This window comes from Oryx dammah, unplaced genomic scaffold (genome assembly GCF_014754425.2).
Source record: "Oryx dammah isolate SB20612 unplaced genomic scaffold, SCBI_Odam_1.1 HiC_scaffold_29, whole genome shotgun sequence".
Lineage (NCBI taxonomy): Eukaryota > Metazoa > Chordata > Mammalia > Artiodactyla > Bovidae > Oryx > Oryx dammah.
The window spans coordinates 104,285,122-104,302,548 of record NW_024070213.1 but is presented as its reverse complement, the minus strand read 5'-3'; the positions used below and the strand labels follow the sequence as shown (position 1 = coordinate 104,302,548).

The window sequence follows — 17,427 nt, the reverse complement described above, 5'->3', positions numbered from 1 at the left end:
AGAGTGTTAACTGTACCTTCTGTGTTGGAGTTTGGTGGTAATGTTCTGGTTTTAATGGGGTTGTGGAATCAACACTTCATCATTGGAAGGGAGCACTCAATTTGAGCCCACTCCCCAACTTACACTTGCTATTAGTTCTTCTGTGAGTTCTGTCAGTTGAGGAAAAGCAGAACAAGGGTGGAAAACCAAGGAATGCACATATATATATATATAACTATGGCTTTAAGAAAAGATCTAGTTTTCCTAGACTGTTTCTGGAAACAATAGGGTAAATCTACTATCTGATTAAAACCAATAAGAAAGTCAGCTTTGATATTCATTAAATAAGCACAGGATCCTACATTCACTCTGGGATTCTGTTTTGGGTCATCTGTAATGATTTTGTTTACAATCAATGCTAAAATATCTTCTATCACAACAAAAGTAATAGTTCTCTTATTTACTACTGAGTTTTTAATCTACCTCCTGCCATTGGTATTGAGCCCAAGTGTTAATTTTCCAAGAATAGAAAGAGTAGTCTTGACTTTGTTCTGTACAGTCAGTCTCATCCCTAGCTGTATTAGAGTCACCTGGGAGCTTTCCCAACACTGTGAGCCCTAAGTCTCACCAGACACCCTGACTTTCATTGGTCAAATACAGAACCCATCACCCTGGTTATTAAATCTCCCCAGTTGATTCTAATGTGCCATGAGACTGTGGGGCCCTAGTTTAACAGCTGGACTTCTCAGGTGGCACTAGTGGTGCAGAACCTGCTTACCAGGGCAGGAGATGTACGAGGTGCAGGTTCAATCCCTGGGTCGGGAAGATCCCCTGTAGGAGGGCATGGCAACCCACTCCAGTATTGCCTGAAGAACCCCCTGGACAGAGGAACCTGGAGGGCTACAGTCCATAGGGTCTCAAAGAGTCGGACGTGACTGAAGCGATTTGGCACACACACATTCACAGTTTAACAGCCAGCATTCTTTCTTGATTGGCTTTTCCCACATCAACCAGTTCCAGCTAAACCATTTACTTTGTGATTTTGAATTTATTCCTTAACCCCTCAGTCTTTCAATTTCCTCTTCTGTTAAATGGATTGTTCATCATCATCAAAGGTCATCAAAGCCACTCAGTCATGTCCGACTCTTTTCGACCCCATGGACTGTAGCCTAGCAGGCTCCTCCCTCCGTGGGATTCTCCAGGCAAGAGTACTGGAGTGGGTTGCCATTTCCTTCTCCAGGGGATCTTCCCAATCCAGGGATCGAACCCTGGTCTCCCACATTCCAGGCAGACACTTTAACCTCTGAGCCACCAGGGAAGGATTATTAGTAATACTTAAATCATAAAATCATCTTGAGAATCAAAGTTCATAGATTTTAAGCATTTTAAATAGTTCCTGAAACATAGTATATATGATATATATTAGTCTTTCAGTCATGTCCAACTCTTTGAGACCCAGGGGACTGTAACCCGCCAGGCTCCTCTGTCCATGGATTCTCCAGGCAAGAACACTGGAGTGGGTTGCCATTCCTTCTCCCAGGGGATCTTCCAGACTCAGGGATCGAACGTGGGTTTCCTGCATGGCAAGCGGATTCCTTACTGTCCAGTCCACCAGGGAAGTGTACCACAAAGGTTAGCTGTCATCAGCATTATCACCTGATTTTAAAATCAGGGTGATAATAGTGATCTTTGGATTGCTTCCTTCTGTATACTTCCTAACTTGGGCTCTTCTGGAACATCTGCTCACTAGTGCTTTTGCTATATTCTAAAACTGAGTACAAGGTCTCCTTTTATTCTGGTTCAGCCACTTACATGTTGCATTGCATTCAAATTAACTTGAATTTCTTTTTTTGTGTTGGGCTGATGTGAGAATTGAAAAAAAATTGAAGGGCACATCATGAGCATTCAATGAATGTCACTATAATTGTTATTGTTTTAAATTAACTCTTTGGTACTTGCTATTATTAACTGAAGTGTTTCAGAAGATAACTAATTCACAATACAGCACACACATTTTTGTATTTTTTATGTGCATTTAACCAAACTAAATAATCATTTGGGCCCAATAAGCACTCTCAAACTAAATCAAACAAATTGCTATAGCCTGCTCCCTAGCCAGCATGATGCCTATGTTAGAAGTATAAGAACAAAAGCGTAAGCTACAACATCCTTAAATTTTAAATCCTGAAATCTTTACAGGCTCATCGTGAGAATCTCAGTTTGAAGTATGGCATGGTGGTGAGCAAAAGAAACTCCTTTCAGCTCTAAATGCTGACCTCTGCTAGGTCAGGATCTTTCTTAGGCAGAGTTGCCTCCAGGGGTTTTTAGTGTTGCATCTTAATAAAGGCGGAACAAGGGATTGGCTTGATAGCGTAAAAACAAAAAGGCAGATTTTTATGGTCTTTTTTGTGTTTCTATGCATGTGCTTTCTGCTTGCTACATTTTGCAGAATTCAATGCATATATCCTAGGATTACAGTCAATATGGGCTCATGAACTCAAATTTTAATTGTGATAGAGCACATGGAGAGAAAAAGCATCTTCCTGTCCCCATATTTACCATATTTTTTATGTCTTCCTTTTCACATCAAATTCTTAATAAGTTGGTTGGAAAGACTAGGCACAGTCATATTCTGTAAGATTGTTACCATGGTTTAGATGTTTTAAGTGTGGCATTAAAATACCTGATTTTCAGAAGCCTTTGAGGAGAAAGGTTAGATATAGATGTATTTTCTTAGATTTTGTCTGCCTTGGAAAAAAATTACTGAAATCTATGTGCTGAGTGAAGGAGAAAAGAAAGAAACCAATTATAGTTGGGGAAATCAAATGAAATATAATCACGAAAGTACTTTATTCTAACATCATATCCTGCTAAAAGTGACACATCTATGCCCTTTAGGGAGAAAAGTCATTTGCTGTAATTTAATATTGAAGGTTCTATTTCCACTGTTATGCATTGAGTCATGCAGCTGACATATCACAAGTGTCTGCAGAAAGTTAACCTCTTTGGATAAGATGGTTTTCTGAGATTAGCATTTATTGAATTGCCAGGGTTTATGAATGGTGCCATCCTCTGCCCTGGCACTGAGCAAGAGACATAGACACAGCTCCAAGTTTGCCCTTTGGTTAGGTGCTCCCTCTCTTCTCAAATCTGTCTTCCCTCACTTTCTATCTCTTCCCACATTACTCTTGTACCCACCTCAGGATGATCCTACTATTGCATGAATTGTCTGTTTCCTTCTTAGATCCATTTCCCTGTAGCTGCCAAGTGATATTTCTAAAATGTAAATCTGTTCCTAGTATTTTACTAATGAAGTTCACACTCATTAGGTTCCTCTTACACTCAACACTCCAAGAGCTCCTCCAGTGCTCTACCTCATTGAAACATTGGTAGATCAATATATACATTCAGTCGTATCACATACAACCCAGATACCCCCAAACCTGAACATAATGTGACAGAAAGCAGGCCTGACTGTTCTGAGCCCCCAGGAGAATCTAAGGGACTCTTCCTTACATTCTGCCCCCCGAGAGAGTATTAGCCTCTTCTTCATGGTCATAATTGATTATAGGCATGGCTCTGTCCTGATGTGTTGGAGAAAAAAGAAAGGAAGTTCAGGGTAAGAATTTTCTTTTACACAAGTTACACATATCCATTCTGCTTACATTTCAGTGGCGAGAACTTAATTACATGACCAAGCCTGGCCACAGGACAAAGAGGGGAATATTGTATCTAGTGGGTAGCCCTTTACTCAGGAAGAAGGGAAAACCAGATTGTACTAGGGGAGCAATCAGCAGACTTCACCATATTATTTGTATCATTTTCACCATTTACCCTTACCTTTCTAAATACATGTTTCTATTTATAGTAGGTTGTTTTGTATAGCTCAGTTAAATAAATATAGCATCTATGTTCTTGCTATCTAGAGGAGAACATAGGCAAAACACTCTCCGACATAAATCACAGCAGGATCCTCTATGACCCACCTCCCAGAATACTGGAAATAAAAGCAAAAATAAACAAATGGGACCTAATTAAACTTAAAAGCTTCTGCACAACAAAGGAAACTATAAGCAAGGTGAAAAGATAGCCTTCGGAATGGGAGAAAATAATAGCAAATGAAGCAACTGACAAAGAACTAATCTCAAAAATATACAAGCAACTCCTGCAGCTCAATTCCAGAAAAATAAACAACTCAATTAAAATGTGGGCCAAAGAACTAAATAGACATTTCTCCAAAGAAGACATACAGATGGCTAACAAACACATGAAAAGATGCTCAACATCACTCATTATCAGAGAAATACAAATCAAGACCACAATGAGGTAGCACTTCACACCAGTCAGAATGGCTGCGATCCAAAAGTCTACAAGCAATAAATGCTGGAGAGGGTGTAGAGAAAAGGGAACCCTGTTACACTGTTGGTGGGAATGCAAACTAGTACAGCCACTAGGGAGAACAGTGTGGAGGTTCTTTAAAAAACTGGAAATAGAACTGCCTTATGACCCAGCCATCCCACTGCTGGGCACACACACCAAGGAAACTAGAACTGAAAGAGACACATGTACCCCAGTGTTCATCACAGCACTGTTTATAATAGCCAGGACATGGAAGCAACCTAGATGTCCATCAGCAGATGAATGGATAAGAAAGCTGTGGTACATATACACAATGGAGTATTACTCAGCCATTAAAAAGAATACATTTGAATCAGTTCTAATGAGGTGGATGAAACTAGAGCCAATTATACAGAGTGAAGTAAGCCAGAAAGAAAAACACCAATATAGTATACTAACACATATATATGGAATTTAGAAAGATAGCAACAATAACCCTGTATGCGAGACAGCAAAAGAGACACAGATGTACAGAACAGACATTTTGATTCTGTGGGAGAGGGAGAGGGCGGGATGATTTGGGAGAATGTCATTGAAACATGTATAATATCATATAAGAAACAAATCGCCAGTCTAGGTTCGATGCAGAATACAGGATGCTTGGGGCTGGTGCACTAGGATAACCCAGAGGGATTGTACTGGGAGGGAGGTGGGAGGGGGGTTCAGGAGTGGGAACTTATGTACACCCGTGGCAGATTCATGTTGATGTATGGCAAAACCAATACAGTATTGTAAAGTAAAAAAATTTTTTTAATTAAAAAAAAAAGATTAAAAACCAACCTTTTATCATAGGTTCCCTATCAGGGATCCCTCTATGAAGCAGTATCAAATTGTATTTACTACAACCAAAAAGAGACAAACAAAGCTTGGACACCCCTTTTCTTGAGAAATAGATGCGTGCAAAGTTAAAGAAAAGCATAACGCATCATTACCCCTATAGTTATGTAAACAGCTGTTTGCACACAGGTTTGAAATGTAATTGTGGTAATACGGAACATTTTTAAGATATGGTGTATTCAGTATTGAAGTGCTATTTATGCTTCACAGATCCCTGTTCTGTCTCTTGGGCAGCATATAACGAAATCTGTTGGCTATTCACAGTGTTACCCTGTGTGTATATTTGTATGTGTGTACACATTCCACTATCAGAGTCCATTTTACCTTATCCTGTGGAGTAGCTCAGCAAAATAATCAGTAATGCAGCATTAGAGAAGAAAATCCTTGCAAACTTAAGGTGGACAGCTACATTTCTTGTGGTCAAGTGATATTTTGCATATTTTAATATTTTCTGCCCTGACTGAAGTTAACCAAAAAAAAGCAAAGAAAAGGAAAAAGGAAAACACAGCCCTCTAGACATCTCCAGACTTCTCCTTTTTCTTTGTGTCTGAGAGTTGTAGCTGCCAAGCTCAGTGAATGAGCAAGGACCTCCAATGAATTCCCAAAGGTATCATATAAAACAGGGAAGAAAGGGCAGTAAAATATTTTTTTATAACTCTTGTTCTGACTTTTTTTCCTGTGTATCAAATAAAGTTGTCAGCATGTTGTTGGGCTTGTTTTTGTGAGAGTCTAAGACGGTAGCAAGGGATTGTAGCAGATGAGTTTATACTCAGCTTGTGCCTATTACCTCTCTACAGAGGAACCTCTTCTCTTGCCCTTCTTCTCTGAACAGAGGAGGAGATAAACTGAGGTCTCAAAATGAAGAGAATACTAATAAGCTCCCTTAGATGAGGACAGTGTAAATGGGAGAGGGAGAAGAGGCATATTTGAGAAATACTTAGGAGATCCAATGGGCAGCATTTGATGATTCTTTAGTAGGGGCAAGAAAGTAAGGCAGAGGAAGGAGTCTGTAGTTTGGGTGATCAAGTGAATTCTGCCACTTGTTATTTAAAAAGGAATCTTAAAAGATGAACATTCTCATAGGCAAGACAACGCATTGACGTTGACTGCTGAATGTCCTTCAGTGCAGATAAGGCAACTGAATACAAGCTTGAAAATTAGGGGAGGTAGAGATGCAGGTTTGGCAGTTACTTTAAAAACCTATGGAAGACAGTATAGAGATTCCTAAAAAACTAGGAATAAAACCACCATATGACCCAGCAACCCCACTCCTAGGCATATACCCTGAGGAAGCCAAAATAGAAAAGACATATGTAACCCATTGTTCATTGCAGCACTATTTACATAGCTAGAACATGGAAGCAACCTAGATGTCCATCAACAGAGGAATGGATAAAGAACTTCTGGTCAACGTGTACACAATGGAATATTACTCAGTCATTAAAAAAAAGGAACGCATTTGAGTCAGTTCCGATGAGGTGAATGAACCTGGAACCTATTATACAGAGTGAAGTGAGTCAGAAAGAGAAAGATAAATATTGTATTCTTGTGCATATAAACAGAATCTAGAAAGATGGTACTGAAGAATTTATTTACAGAGCAGCAGTGGAAAAACAGACATAGAGAATAGAGCTGTGGACCTGGGGGTAGGGAGGAGAGGGTGAGATGTATGGAAAGAGTAACATAGAAATTTATATTACCATATGTAAAATGGATAGCCAATGGGAATTTTCTGTATGGCTCAGGAAACTCAAACAGGGGCTCTCTGTCAATCTAGAGGGATGGGATGGGACAGGAGATGGGAGGGAGATTTTGGAGGGAGGAGATATGTGTATACCTATGGCTGATTCATGTTGAAGTTTGACAGGAAACAGCAAAATTCTGTAAAGCAATTGAAAAAAAAAAAAAAAAAAAACAGAACACAAAGAGTAAGCGTTTTTAACCCAAAGTTTGTGGAAAGATAGCAAAAGGTTTTGTGATGCCTAGGGGTGTGCTGGGAGGGTGGTTAAAAAAAAGGCAGAAAAAAAAAGAGTGAAACTACAAAGATGACTAAGAAAAAATTCTTGCAGAGGTAGGATGATCTTGGGTGTGTGTACGTGAGTGTCTGTGTCCGTGTGTACATATGTTTAGGCAGAACCTACATATTAGATGATAGATTTGATGTAGGGTGTGAGGGAGAAAGTTGAGACGATCCCATGGTTTTTTACTTGGGAAACTTTCAGAAGAATAGAATTGCCATATCCTGAGATAGGGAAGACTCCCCAAGGAGCAGATTTAGTGAGTGAGTGAGTGAATGAGTGAAAGGAATAGAGAATGAAGGTGTTTTAATAGAAAATGCAGCTTTATAACTTTATCACAGTGACTTCACTAATGATAATGCATTTCTAAGCCTTACTAGACCATTGTAATTAACAAACTAATTTACATTTAGTAGCTTCTCATTTGCATATTGGCCATGTGTTATAAAGTAGTTGCCTTGCACATAGGTTAAATATGTCTTCAGGAAACCCTCTCTACAATATTAATTTGCTTAACAAGCTCTTTCTTCTTAAATATTAGAAATGGAATTTTACATTCAGATGAGGAAGACTGCTCTGTATCTGATGATTTCTTCTTACTATAAAAATTTGACATGTATATGATTGAAAGAAAAATCTTGCAAGTATTGCATATGCATCCCTTTGAGCCAACACAAACCAAGTTGCTTTTATTCAGTTGAATTTACAGGTACTTTACAGATTATTCAAATATGCCTTCTGTGTTTCTAAAAGATATGGGATAGTTTTAGAGCCACTGTTTGGGATAGTAAGTTTTCTGTCACATTCAGGAAGTTTGCAATACCTACACCAAAGTATGTGTGGTGTTATCAGTGGGAGAAGCTACCTGGGAAAGGAAGTATGTGGGGGCCCTTCATTCACTAAGTTCTGATAGAGTCTTAAGTGAGTAGTCATGTCTCTCTCTCTCCTTTGCTTCCTGAGCAAACACTTGTTAGCCTACTTTTTTTTTATCAGGGCCTTATACATGCACTTCTTTGTCCCAGCTCCAGAATTTGAACTTGTACCTCCCTTTTCTGTGAATTTCTGCTCATTCTTCTGATCTCAACTTGGCAATCATCATTGAGAGAAAACTCTGAGCTGCATTTTCTTCCTATAGTTTCCTTCATATTTATACTTTGTATCATAGTTGATCTTCATTTAGTTTTGTGATGATTTGATGTTCATTCCCATCACAAGACTGTAGGCTCCATGAGGGCAGAGTGTATGTTCATTTTATACACTAGCACGTTGTCTTTCCATAGTGAATGCTTAGCAAATAGCTGTCGAATAAACAGACGAAGATGGGTGATCTGCCTGCAGTCACATACCTAACTAGAGGCAGAACCAAGATTCTAATTCAAGCTACTGCTTTCTCTGCCTCAAATGTCAGGTTCCTCAATCTGATTCTCTAATTTAGCCATGAGAATTGTATCTCAACATGTTTGTTCTAGGATTCCCAGGTGGCACTAGTGGTAAAGAATCTGCCTCCAATGCAGGAGACTTAAGAGACATGGTTCGATCTCTGTGCTGGGAAGAGCCCCTGGAGGAGGGCATGGCAACCCACTCCAGCATTCTTGCCTCAAGAATCCCGTGGACAGAGGAGCCTGGTGGGCTACAGTCCGTAGGATTGCAAAGAGTTTAACTAAACTCTTTGCCAACTAAAGTGGCTTCCAATGCACACATGTTTCTTTGAAATAACAAATATAAATATTCTTTGACTTCTAGTACTGATAATAACCTTTTCCCACACGTCATGGACAGAAATGGAATCATTTTTCTAACAGAAGTTTTATCAGAAACCAAAAATGTAAAAGCTGAGTTCACCTGAGCAAAGGTGCCCCTACCCAGTGCATGCAACCATACAAGGCACTAACTTTTACTATCTCCTGATCACCAGCACCACCACCATCCACGAACTCTTCGTGCTTTGAAATTTCTTGCAACTTTACCCTTCTGTTCTCCTGAAATTCTTCTCCTGCCCACACGTCCTGTCCTATTCTTCTCCCTGGCCCCATGAATCCATCCTTGAAAATCAGTATCAAATACCATCTCTGTGTTCCACATCATTGTTTCTAACAACAAAGAAAGTAGAAATAAGCTAAATACCCACTGAGAAGACTTGGTAAATAGATTAAGGTATGTTACACTCTTTTAAGGATTTTAGAATAAGAGTATGTCATATCTTTTTAATGAATTCTTTTAATGAATATAGGCTGCTTCCTAGGTGGCCCAGACGGTAAAGTGTCTGCCTGCAATGCGGGAAACCCAGGTTTGATCCCTGGGTAAGGAAGATCCCCTGGAGAAGGAAATGGCAACCCACTCCAGTACTCTTGCCTGGAAAATTCCATGGATGGAGGAGCCTGGTAGGCTACAGTCCATGGGGTCCTAAAGAGTTGGACATGGCTGAGCGACTTCACTTTTCACTTTTAATGAGTATGCTATACTAAGAGAGAAATCTATTTCCGTTGCTGAGTGATTTTTCTCCATAATCATGAGTGTCTAAATACCAGTGCACACTAAACTACTTCAGTCATGTTTGATTCTTTGTGACCCACCAGGCTCCTCTGTTCATGGGATTCTCCAGGCAAGAACTCTGGAGTGGGCTGCCATACCTTCCTCCAAAGAATTTTCCCAACCCAGGGATCAAACCCGCATCTCTTGTCTCTTGCATTGGCAGGTGGGTTCTTTACCACTAGCAACATCTGGGAAGTCCTTCATGCCCATTCCTGCTGAAAGGTCTAATTTATTTTTTTTCAGGCTTTCTTTTTTTGCAAAAGGATGAAATATGATGCATCCTTTTCCCCCAAATGTTTCCCAGGGAGCTCTTAATTTCTTGATTAAAAACCTTAATTTTGTTCTTTTTTCTTGCACGGTAGGTGTTAGTCTTTAGCATTTATGTTGAAGATTTATAACAGTAATGAAATTTTCCAAACTAAATAGCAACAACCCCATAGGTAACCAGATGAGTTCAGTTTAATTTTTTTCTCTAATAAAATTCTTTCTGTGCACAACATTCAGTCTTCTCACAGTGGATACTCTTGTGACTCCGAGCTGAAGTTTAACCATATGCTGTTGTGAATTTCCTTGTGCTCTGTTAATATATTTTACTTTTTGCCAGAGTCAAAATCCCTCCAGCATTTGCGTCTATGCTCTTTTCACAAATATTTATGTCTCCTCAGATGCCTCTTGAGAATAAGCCAGATTAGGAGATTCTCTAAGGCTTATTGTTATTGATCTTCAACTGAAGAATTTACAAAACAGAATTTACCCCCACAAATTAAAGAATGAAAAATGTTAATTTTCTTTCACTTTGGGGTTGATTACCTTCAGTTCAGTTCAGTGCAGTCGCTCAGTCGTGTCCGACTCTTTGCAACCGCATGAATCACAGCACGCCAGGCCTCCCTGTCTATCACCAACTCCCGCAGTTCACTCAGGCTCACGTCCATTGAGTCCATGGTGCCATCCAGCCATCTCATCCTCTGTCGTCTCCTTCTCCTCATGCCCCCAATCCCTCCCAGCATCAGAGTCTTTTCCAATGAGTCAACTGTTTGCATGACTACCTTACCCTTATACATAATGTATTTTCACCCTTGATGTAATTTTTTCTACTAAGACAGTACTGTCATCTGGAAGTTTGTATATTACCACTAAAATACTATGGCTCTTCTTTTGGTAACATGCTGTAAAATGATATCTAACATTCCTGTAGTGTTTTATACATTTGCCAAATGTTTGTATACCCACTTTGTTATTCCTCATACTATCTAATGAGGAAGACAAAGGCTATTTTAGTAAGTTTATTTACTTTTTTTTCATTTAAGAAACTGATTTGACAGTGTTGGATGATTTTTCCTAAGTCATATAGGTAGGAAATGCTAAAGTAAAAATTAAAATTTGGATCTTCCTACTATTAATCTAGAATTGTTCCCACTTGCCATTTTGGAGATGTATATATATATGTGTATATACATATATATACACACATACACACACATACATACACATACATATACTGTTTCACTATATTTGTCTAAAACATTTCCTCCTTTTTGAAGAATAAGTTTATCAACACCTTTAAAATCTGAGGTCTTTTTGTTATTCGGCAGGAATGATCTGTCTGAACAAAATATAATTATGTTGATCAGATAGCTTGGAGAAACCCCCATTGTAATGCTCTTTAACTGAGGTAATATATGTGATGATAATCCTATATTTCGCTTATCTGGAACACTATTTTTTCCCATTAACAAATACTAGCAAGAATGGCTACAGTTAAGATGACTTTTCCACTTCTAGCACCTAATAATCACTGAAGTAAGTGTTACGAAGTTTCTGGAACTTTTTTTCAGAAAAGAAGTATGGTGCTACTAGCACATCCTTGATGCTTCTAATTGATTAAAAATTATTTTATTACTTTAATTGCCTTGCAATTCATGTTTTATAATCTTAGTTTTCCTTATACTTTGGTGGATAGCTGAAAACAATATTAACTGTGTTTTTAATCATTCTCCACTCAGAACTTCATAAATGAAAAATATATTTATTAATCAAATAAATTAAAATAACAGGTATTTAGCATGATTGCTTGTGACATGAGTGTGCCTTCAAAGACTAAAAACCTCAATAGAAATTTCGTGTGGTTAATCTTGGACACCAGTGTTTTGTTTTTAAATATCAAAGCATTATAATCTTAATCCTGTTGTTTGTAAGCAGTGAAGCAATTAATTATAAAGATACAAATTAATTTCATGTTTCTTCAAGTAGTTATTGATTTATTTTCACTCTTAGAATACATGAAGCAAGAAATAAAGGCTAAATTAAGAATAGCTTCATCGACCCCAGATACTTTTTATAGTGTTTCAGAAAAATCATAGAAAATTCATGTTGGTGCAGATAGAATCTCTGTATCTCTCAATACCTCTGTCTGTCATTCTCTCCATCTTCCAGTTAGCCTTATGCCCTTAAGGATACAGGATATTGTCAATGCAATCTCTCCAAATGCTTGTGACAAACATTGTGAATCACTGCCAGTGTTTACCATGATGAAACAATCACTGTATTACCATCACAGTAAGTTGGAAGAATAGAGTAGAAAAAGAAATGGAAATAGTGTGGAAATAATTGGGTTTGGACTCAGCAATACTGATCACTGGCTATGTTACTTTGAACAACGTAATCCTTCAGGATCTGGGATCATATAAGTGTATGTGCTTTGAAAAAATTTTAAATAACAACAACAAAAAGTAAGATACCTGTAGAATAAATAATGGAAGACAGGCTTTCAGACCCATTAAGACACTAAGGGTTATAAAAGATCTAGGGGCTTTGTATACAATGCCTATCAAATAAATAATTGCGCTGAGAATGAAATGATTTGTCATGTTTAAGGTTAACAGCAGGCTAATGTTGTTTTCACCAGGGAAACTGTGTGTAGAAAGCAGGTAGCAAATTGAGATTATAAGGATAGTTCAAATACTGCAGGTGACAGCAGTGCATATGTGACTAGCTTACATAGTGACATTAGAGTGCAGATATTCCGGTAAGTGAGTTTGCACCCACATGAGAAAAAGCATGATTTTGGATAGACAACAATAAAAGTAGACACATAAATCCTTCATCCATCCTGGGAAAATCAGTCCTGGCAACATGAAAAGCATGCCACTTTTTATTCTTTCTGTAAGTGAAGACAGGAACAAAATATATTTGGTCACTAGTCTAATTTGCTGCTTAATGATGAAGAGAGAGAATAGATGACGACAAGCAAATTCATTTCTTCTCTTTTTATGGGGATGAAATTAGACTTTATTTTGGCAAGAAGTATTATTCCCCTGCTTACAGCATGATATCAGACTGAAATATAAGAGAAGGGTTGTGTCAAAATGAAAATCAGTCCATGTTCATTATAGGAAAAGGACCATATAACTGCCAATAAATCAACTGTGGGTTGTGTAGAGGTTCTCAATGGTAAGCTAAACAAAGTGGAGTGCTGCCAAAAGTGGATAACATTCTAGGAAGAGGTCAGTGTGTTTCATTAGCTGTCTGTGTGCTTGTATTTGTTTATGTTGCTTATCTGTATATTTGCCACTTCTTCACTTCCCTTGAGTTTGAAAACATTTTGAGAGCAAAATCCATTTTCCTTTTAACTCCCCTCATTACTTTGAATGGTCTTCTGCACAAGATGTAGGCTCCATAATTGTTGTTAACTAACTCCTCTTTAATATGTCATCTTCAAATTTCAGTGACTTTTATAATCACAAAGACATCTCCTTTGGTCAGTGGAGAAGAACACAGAGGTTCTGTCTTCTGATAGAGGATAGGATCATGTTTTTCTTCTGAAATGCTGTTGTACTTTTAAGGGGGAGATGAGAACCACTCTTCTGAAGGCAAGGGGTAAGACACCTTCAAACTGGAGTTGAAGATTCTAAGTGGTGAGTCCCCTAGAGAAGCAGGATTCCCTTCAGCATGGAGTCCACTAGCAGCCCTGCTTTCCTATTAATGAGCCATTGTGCTATTTACCATGCAGAGCCTGCAATGGAGTCAAGACCCTCCAGGTGAAATATGGTTTGAGGTTGGTAGCTTTCTCTGGCTGTTTGCAGTGACAGACAAAAATCCTCCCTAGAGAATATTATTTTTAGCTACTGAAGTACATGGAAAATTAAGGCTAGTAACATGAACTACAAGACTGCTAGAGCAATCTGATAATACAATTAAGAAATGTGTTCATCAGTCATTAGAAACATCTTAAGACATGATTTTGGTGCTATGCTTATTTTTTGATAAAAGTTCCAGAGGCTACTTTAGAACTTCAAGTTAGGTGTTATCAAGTAGTGATTATCTTGGGGGGGAAAAATACTAAAAAGTTATCCTCACACCCCTCCTTGATAGTGTTTGTTAATGAAACTGTTGTGTTATTTTTTCCTGTGCTGCCATCAGAACTAATCTGAGTTATGTTTTCTATCCCTGTTCACAAAAATCACCCCAGAAGACCTAGTTCTCATAAGTCATACCTCTTCCCCAGAATCTAATCCCCCTTTCTCTCCTCTGCCTGCATTGCCCATCATTCACTGCCCAACTCTTGAAATGTTTTATTAACTATGTTCTGTCAAGACAGCCCTCTTAACCAGTTGCTCTTCTCTGCCTCCATGACGTCATTTCACACAGCCTACCTGCCTGCCATCTCTATCTCTGGCACCAGCTTCCCAAATGCTTCAGTCACAACTAGAATCTCCAGTCCACAGAGATCATGAGTGTTTCAGTGTTTTTGATCATCAAACCTCACTTTACTCTTTATTGAGATTACCTTTCAAAGTCAGTCATGATCACTTCCTGCATGTAATCTCAGCTCCTTTGCTTCTTTTTGTCCCATCATGTCTTTGGGGCCCAATCAACACCTAGTTGAATCCATCTCTGCTGGCTGCTTGTCTGCATGTTGAAGCAAAATGTAGCTTGAGAAGACAATATACTTTAAGCTCAGTATCACCACTTCAGGGCAAACCTACTACAATTTTCTAGTCTGTCTGATGTTTTTCTGGATGACTGTTCACACTTAACTGTCTCACCTAAAATATTCACAGCCCTTCTTCCATCATGCACTCAACTGATGGCCTTGCTTCCTCTTTCACTGAGAACATAGAAGTAATCAGAGGGAACTTCCACAGTATCCCATCAGCAAAGTTAACCATCTGTTAGCATCTGTGCCCTTAATGCTACCTTTCCTCCTATTATTGTGGATAAACTGTCCATACTTCTAGCTAGACCCAAACCCTTCATTTCTTCGCTAAATGATTTTATTCTTGACTAAGGATGATACCCCTCCCTCTTTCTCTATCTCTCCTCCTCCCTCTTGTTTTTCTTTTTCTGTATCACTGACTCTCATATTAACTTTTTTTCCCCTCTACAGATTTTTCTCATCAGCATTTTTATGCCTCCAAAAATTCAGAGACAAAAAGACTCCCCAAGTAATTCCTAAATTTGTATTTCAGGCTAGTATCTCTTCTTTGGATTCCAGACTAATCTATTTAGTGCCCAATTAGTATCTTCACTTGCAGGGGTCCCTTCAAGCAACTAATCTAGAACTGAGCTCCTGATCTTCCCACACATTCTCACATTGTCCTTCTCTCTGCAATAAATCATTTCATTCTCCTAGGTGCATAAGCCAACTTCCTCTGCAACTCTCCTTGTCAAAGATGTCAATATCACTACTGACCTATAATACTTCAGTTGACTCCTTTATTCATCTACTTCAACACAGCATTTGAAGCATAAGTCAGATCATGTGACTCCCTGAGAAGCTTACCCCTTCAGCTCCTTCCAGTTCTTCACTCAGATAACATCTTCTCTTAAGACCTTTCCTAATCTCCCTATTTAATATTGACAAACTTTTGTTGTAGCAGACCAGACAGAAAATATTTTGGGCTTTGCAGTTATGATGTGTCTGTTGCAACTACTCAGCTCTTTGCATGCCCTTGTAGCATGCAAGCAGCCATAGACAGTACCTGATTGAAGGTGGCTTTGTTCCAAAGACATTTTATTTATGGGCATTGAAATTTGAATTTTATGTAATTTTCATGTATCTTGAAAATGTCATGTAACTTTCATGTATTCCTCTTTCTTTTGAGGGTTTTCAACCATTTAAAAATATAAGCCATCAGGCTCCTCTGTCCATAGGATTTTCTGGGCAAGATTACTGGAGTGGGTTGCCATTTCTTCCTCCAGGGGATCTTCCTGACCCAGGGATTGAACCTGTGTCTCTGCGTCTCCTACACTACAAACGGATTCTTTACCTCTGAGCCACCAAGGAAGCCCATATCACAATACGATATGCTCTATATTTTACTTATTTTTTTCATGTGTATCTTTCAAGTAGAATTTAAGCTCCATAAGGCCTGGGGTTTTGAACTGTTTTGTGTACTACTAAACCCCTAACATAGGTGCTCAATAATTAGATGAATGAAAATGTGAATAAATTTTATTAGAAAAGAAAGTAAAGAAATTTGGCTATAATGGATGAGATCACTGCTGAATGCAAATGTATTTATTGAATTGACCAAAAAGTTTATTCAGTTTTTTCTATAACATCTTACAAAAAACCCAGATGAACTTTTTGGCCAACCCAATATTTTAGAAATTCTAGTCATAGAACTACAGAAGACATGTGTTACCATTTGCAACCTACAAAATGTTCCTTTAGTGACTTTCTTCTTGAAATTTTTATTATTTCATCATTATAGATTTGTTCATCCTCCCTAAATCCCATTTATTGAGTAAGAAACACACCACATTGATGTACCAGTTTGGGGGATGGTCTTGCTTCGTGTCCTACTGTGGCTTGTAAAAAATTACACAATCTAAAAGTTGAGAGTTATGTCTTATGTGTGGAACATTCTGAGGATTTCAAGCCCAAAACACAGCATCTCCGATAATGCTGAGAAACTATTCCCAGAGAGGCCAGGGCTGGTAGCCAGGATATATTTGAGTTTTTGCAACAAAAGACCAGATAGTCTGAACATCAAAACATTACTGTTAATAAAACAAAACCAGATACTTCAAGTTAAGAAAGTTAGCACTTTTCTGTGCGTAAGACTCCCCTGGTGGTTCAGACAGTAAAGCATCTGCCTACAATGCAGGAGACCCAGGTTCGATCCCTGAGTCCAGAATATCCTCTGGAGAAGGCAATGGCAACCCCCTCCAGTACTCTTGCCTGGAAAATCCCGTGGATGGAGGAGCCTGGTAGGCTACAGTCCATGGGGTCGCAAAGAGTCAGATACGACTGAGTGACTTCACTTTCACTTTCTTTCCATGCGTAGGAAGGGACTTCCCTAGTGGCTCAATGGTAAGAATCCACCTATCAATACAGGAGAAGCAAGAGATGTGGATTTGATCCCTGGGTCAGGAAGATCCCTTGGAGCAGGAAATGACAGCCCACTCCAGCATTCTTGTGTGGAGAATTCCGTGGACAGAGGAGCCTGGTGGGCTGTAGGCCATGGGGTCACAAAGAGTTGCATGCACCTGAGCACGCTCACATGATGTATAGAAAGACTCAAGAGTCAGGGCTGACTGGAATCATTTCTTTGATATACACTTTAGCTAACTAGGGCCAGTATCCTGTGTTTTCTCATCCTGAGTTGTCTCAGGGTGCATTGTCAGGGGTGGCTGAAGCAGCTGACTTCGAGATGGG

At 38.8% G+C, this 17,427-nt stretch overlaps 1 protein-coding gene across 1 annotated transcript in view; it reads left to right on the top strand.

Annotated features, from left to right (window-relative positions):
- Positions 1–17,427, top strand: part of TMTC2 (transmembrane O-mannosyltransferase targeting cadherins 2) — a 434,311-nt gene that overhangs the window by 399,296 nt on the left and 17,588 nt on the right. The gene's annotated exons all lie outside the window — the stretch shown is intronic.